Here is a 5,779-nt window from a genome sequence, read left to right on the forward strand (position 1 = left end):
ATATACACCTCGACAACTTCGCCTAACATGCTAGGCGAAGTTGTCATAACTTCGCTATGTCTCTAAGTTCGCCTAAATCCTAAGCGAACATATACTTAACAGTATTCCACAAAACGAACAAATTAAACGATTACAGACACAGACAAAACACAAGATACTGAACTACTGACATCATGCACCAACAATTCATCTATTTTATTAATTAGTTATTGTTTTGATATTAGCCACCGCCACAGCACGTCCCCCGTACTTATCGCGCAGTGCGTTTGGATAGTTTATGTGTATTTTGTTTTATTATGTAAAAACACGATGCTTTTGTATATAATAATGTTTTGGTTTGGTGTATATACGTGTTTATTGTTTTGGTAAAAAAAATTGGTAAAAAACCTTTGTATATACTAATGTTTATTGTTTTTAAAAATTTATTATATAAAAACAATAAAAAAAAAGGAAACAAAAAAATAAAGACATAAAAAGAAAAGAAAAAAACACAAAAAATAAACTAAAAAAACATAATAAGACGAAAAGTGGGTTTTTTTTTTCTAAAAACACCCCTTAATAGGCGACATATAGTGCTATAGGCCGCCTATTAAGGGGTATTTTAGAAAAACCCAAGATGCCTCTAACATTTCCCTTAGCAAATCCATCAAATATCAAATCAGGGTTTGTAATATCGATAAACAATGAGGAGGTTTTTGATTTGTAAGCCGATGGTCGTGTTCGTTGTTTGGTTTTCGTCGGTTAATGTTTTCGTCTCACCCCTAAATGTAGGCTTGAAATCTATGTCGCCTATTTGTAGCACTACGGATGGTTAAATGTTCGCGATTTTTCAATTTTTTGCTCTACAGACGCTGTTGGTGGTGGTAGTCGGTATGTCCGTTCATCGATTTATTAGGGTTTATTCAACCCAAAAGCCTAATTCTGTGTCTAACGATGCCATGCTTTTATACATACAGTTATTTCAAGTGGTGGCGAGTCGATTGATGGAGATGGAGTTCTTGCTCAACGATTGAGGATGCTCTAACAGTTAATAAAGGTAAACTTATGGTGTTGTAAAAGATTTGTTATTTTAATCGTCGTTTGCTGGGTTTTTTTCTGTTGTTAGCTTTAAATGTTTATTATGCTTAAAGTTAATAAATGTTGTAAAGTTTATACCCATTAAAACAATTAAAGAGCGTACTGCTTTAAAGCAGCTCGAGTGAAATTATTGATTTTTTGTCACCGGAATTATATTAAAAGCTTTTTAAAATGAATCAGTTTAACAATATATTAGATATATGGCTTGAAAGGCAAAAAAATATATATATATTTATATTTTAAATAAAGCATACCTCATCAAATTTCTTGATGTTATAAAATGAACTGAAGAAAAAAAAATGACAAAGGAGTTAATTAATCAGTATGTATAAGGAGTCCCGGCACCTTACGTTTTCGACTTTTGATAACCTCCAACTTTGTTTTCTTGGAAAGAGGAAATAAAATATTTTTAAAAGTTTAAAGTGTAACCGTGTAGTTTTTATTGTTAAAAAAACTTATGTTATATGATTTTCAACAATAAAAATCTACATGAACTATTTTATTTATTATGTTAACCTTTATTAGGTGTTACATACTATTTATGAATGTTATATGTTTTTAGGGCTATGGATGATGGATGATGCAGGATAAATTTGGGAGATACACAATGGGTTCTTTTATGATATTCTCTTATTTAACCACTCCAGATGTAAGTGTATTCATACCTTTTTTTTTTATTTACTTCACACGTAGTATAGTTTAAAACATATACAATTTATGAAAATTTAAATATGAAATATGTTGTAAGATCAAATCAAAATGAGTGCAATATGCTAAGGATCTATGAATTTATAACTTATGGTTGTTAAAACACTAAATATGTTGGAATTTTGAGTTGTTTGTTTTTTATTAGTAGTGTTCTTGATTGATAGTTGTTTTTAATACAAGTAAAAAGTTTTAAACTTTAATTTAAAATCTAAGTAAAAATTTCGAGTTCTAAACTTTAAAACCAATTATATGATGTTCATTTACATGTAAACATTGTTGTTATAGTATAAGTAATAATTTATAGCATGTATGTAAAAACATAAATAACCTCAACATCATAATTTGCAGATTAACTCAAAACAAAGTAATTTAAAACAAAGTCATTACAAACCAAACTCAAAAGAAACTAACAAAGTAGTGAAATCTAGCATTACATACGATAATTTAAAACGAAACAAAACAAAGAAGTAAGCTTTGAAGATCTAAGTGTTAACACGTGTAAGTCGGTTGCGTTTGAAGATCTAAGCTTTGAATTAGTCTGCACAAGAAATGGATATTCAAATGTTATATTCATGAAATAATTATCTGTATGATTTTTAAATTGCAGTTTAGGTTTAGCTGAACTTGTAAAGATGGAATAGAGGAATGCAGCATATACAAACTCAAAGGCTAAAAGTTTAAAACTTACAGAAGGTGATCCGGGTATGACTTGCTTTCCTTTTTTAGGTTTCTTCTTGATTTTGTCATCTGCTTCATGTTTTGAGGTTTTGTAGATAGGCTCACTCTAACATAGAACATGAAAAAAAAATACTCTTTAGCATAATGTCCAAATTTAAAAAATGAATGTAGCAGATATAAGTTGGTTAACAAATTACCGTGGGATCCGTTTTTGTGTTTTCAATGGTGATCTTCATTGCAACAGATTTAGACAAATACATGTATGTTGTTTTTACTGCTATGAATGTTCTTATATAGTGATATATAACAAATGAGGTGCCGCCACATGTCATTCCACTAACCCACTACTCTCTTTAATTTTGAATTATGAAAGAGAGTGGCAATAGTCATTTTGTGCCATTTTTAATGGAGACAAATGAAATTATTTAAAAGCATAACTCATACATAACTCACTATTTGGTTTAATTTATAAATTTATTATTTAATAGTTTTTCAGAAAGAAAAAATTAGATATACTCATAATGATATTTATTATTAATTTTATATAAGTACAATATAGAAAATTTTAGCTGTATGATTTTGGTCCTCATCATATAAACTATTTGGTTTAATTTATAATTTAGTTTTTTTAGTTGATTTTAGAAAAAGATAGATATAGTCATAATGCTATTTATTATTAATTTAATATAATTAGGATATAGAAAAGTTTAGCTGTATAATTTTGGTACTCCTATAGAATTTATCTTTTATTGGATATTATGATTTTACTTGAATGATTCGATGTTTATATTTGTAGAAGTTTAAACGTTTATCTGCTTTTATTTTTCATTGATTTGTAAATACTTATAAGATATATGATACATTAAAAAAAATAATTAATATTATCTGTATAGTGGTTTAATGGCAGGTTAAGTGTTGCTGAATTGTAGGAGTTGGATAGAATGAAAAGCTCACATGGCCTAAAGTTTAGGAATCATATATGGATTGCATAACCGCCCCCAACTGCTGCTTCTAGAAGGTTTTAATGGACTTTGAATGGTCCAGATTTGATCTCAGCATGATCTAACGGTGTATATTGAACATTGTAGCAGTTTTTCCCACCGGGAACAATATAATATATAATACTAGATTTTTAATGATATAAAGATAAACAACCACCTTTACTTTTACTAATCACCCCAATTTTACCAAAGATCCTCATCTTCTCCATTATCCCCCTCCCCCCTCTCTCTCACCCTTCTTCTCCTTTCACCAGCCGCGCCCCGGCTCGCAGAAGCCATGTCACGGCGGCGCTTGAGGCGGCCCGTTGCGGTGTGCGCCAGTGATGTGGCTCGCGGCGGCGATGAAGCAACCGCAACGGACAATCTTAGGTGGGTTCTATTCGTTTTCTTTTTTTATTCCTTTTAAGTTTTGACCTTTAGGCTTTAAATTTTTCAACAAAAAATATTTTGGTAAAATGTTTTTGAATATAGGCCAATTTTTTTTAGTTTATAATCATAATAATAGGTTACTTAAGAGTGGGATTTGATTCTAACCGTTCGATAAGATTCAAGATTAATATATGCCGTCGGATAAGGATTAAAAACGGTTACTTATTTTACTCACGTGTTCCTCAGTCACATACGCTCCTCCTGTTCACGGCGGTTACCATAGAGCAGTTACACACTATACTCTTATAATCATTCCCAAACCGACGCATAATAGTTTCATATTCCCGTCCGTCCGGCATGTTCTTCTTCAACTCCCATTCAATGCATGGCGCCTCTACACTTCATCTTCCTCCTAAATTCGTAACCGTTTCCTTCAAACCTACCATTAAATGATTATCCAATCAATTAATAATGCGATGGTGGCGGGCTTGAAGATGAAACAATCATCTCGGATACGCGTTTTTAAGCATGGGGTGTTTCGGCCTAAGGTGGATTCTTCTCACGGTTAATAACAGCCGGTAAGTTGTTGATTTGACTGGTTTAGGTTTGAATTGCGTGATTGATTTGTGTGAACTTGGGGAAATAATTGGATACCTAATTTAGGGAAAGAAGGAATTAGGTGTTGTGGTTTGGTTTGGTGTATTTGGTTTTTAAGAAACTTATATTTGATCAATTATGATTTTGGTGTATTTGATGTTGAAGTTTGCAAATGCTCCAAGTTTATGTAACTTTTGTCTTGAGGAATGAATTTCCACAATAATTGACTGCTTGATGTTGTAGTTTGCAAATGCTCTGGATGGGCCCCAGATGGCTATATATTGATTCTTTATTGCTATAACTTATGACATTATGAAAAACCTTTTATATGCTTTTGTTTTGTAGGTTAAGCTTGCTTATGATGTCATGGACCATCCTTTTCAGGTGAGGGTCGTGGTAGCTATGGCTGTGGTGTTAGACCTTTTGGTATTTCACAGTGTTCCGAGTGGAGGTGCCTTCCGAGATATACATTCATAGATTAGTTATAACTTAAGGAGTTGATTTCTCAATTGTAAATGTTTACAGTTTCCTTTTTTTTTGTTAACTTGTGTTCTTTTATGTGCAGTTATTGCTCGAGGGTGATTCATTATCAATGAGACATAATACTTGACTTCAATGCAGGTTTGGTGTTTCATTTTCTGTCTCTCTCAGTCAAAACATGTTCAAATATTGAGTTAGTTAAAACATGTTCAAAACTGTTTCATGTTTTTGAAAGATGATTATTCTTTTCCTCCACTTGAGTGTTAATCTATAATCTAAAACATTGATGAAACTCTTTTAAACCGCCTTTAATTCAACTTGATTTAAAGCTATAATTGAACTTTATTATTTTTCATAATTTAGTATGTTAGTTTGGTAATTTGCTTCTAGCAAAGCTTCAATTTTACTTTTATTTTTTTGATCCAGCTCACACTCAATTTTAAAAGTGCATGTTTATCCAATAAATTAACTAATCTAACTTATTTGTCACTATTGCTTTCATTATTTGCATTGGGGAAATATAGGCGGGATATTTAAACATTATTGATATTGATAAACGGTTGGTGGGACTATGAGATAGTGTGGACATGGGTAGTGGTAACTTTAACATTGTGGGAATGCAGTTAACTTATAAGAACACGTGTTTAAAATGCAAAAATGTGATTGCAAATCTCTATGCATCCCAGATTCAAACAAAACTACTTAAGTAGTCCATCTATAACTTTAAAAACCAAAGTAAACATGTTTTAACAGTCCATCAAACAGAAAAATTGAATTAAGCCATTGAATTAACTGATTTTTTTTTATTAAAAACGTTTATATAGAAATATATTTACACGGTTTTAGTTTTTATTTTCAGCAAGTACCTC

The 5,779-nt window shown here is 31.2% G+C and overlaps 1 long non-coding RNA gene across 1 annotated transcript; it reads left to right on the forward strand.

Annotated features, from left to right (window-relative positions):
• The first annotated feature begins 838 nt into the window (after positions 1–838).
• On the forward strand, positions 839–3,581 carry LOC143532264 (uncharacterized). Its single transcript, XR_013135146.1, has 3 exons — positions 839–1,036; positions 2,393–2,487; positions 3,371–3,581. It is a non-coding gene; the product is annotated as an uncharacterized LOC143532264 (long non-coding RNA).
• The last annotated feature ends 2,198 nt before the right edge of the window (positions 3,582–5,779 follow it).

Source organism: Bidens hawaiensis, unplaced genomic scaffold (genome assembly GCF_021521415.1).
Source record: "Bidens hawaiensis isolate Kalapana, Puna unplaced genomic scaffold, B.hawaiensis_p1.1 tig00009425_1, whole genome shotgun sequence".
Classification (NCBI taxonomy): domain Eukaryota; kingdom Viridiplantae; phylum Streptophyta; class Magnoliopsida; order Asterales; family Asteraceae; genus Bidens; species Bidens hawaiensis.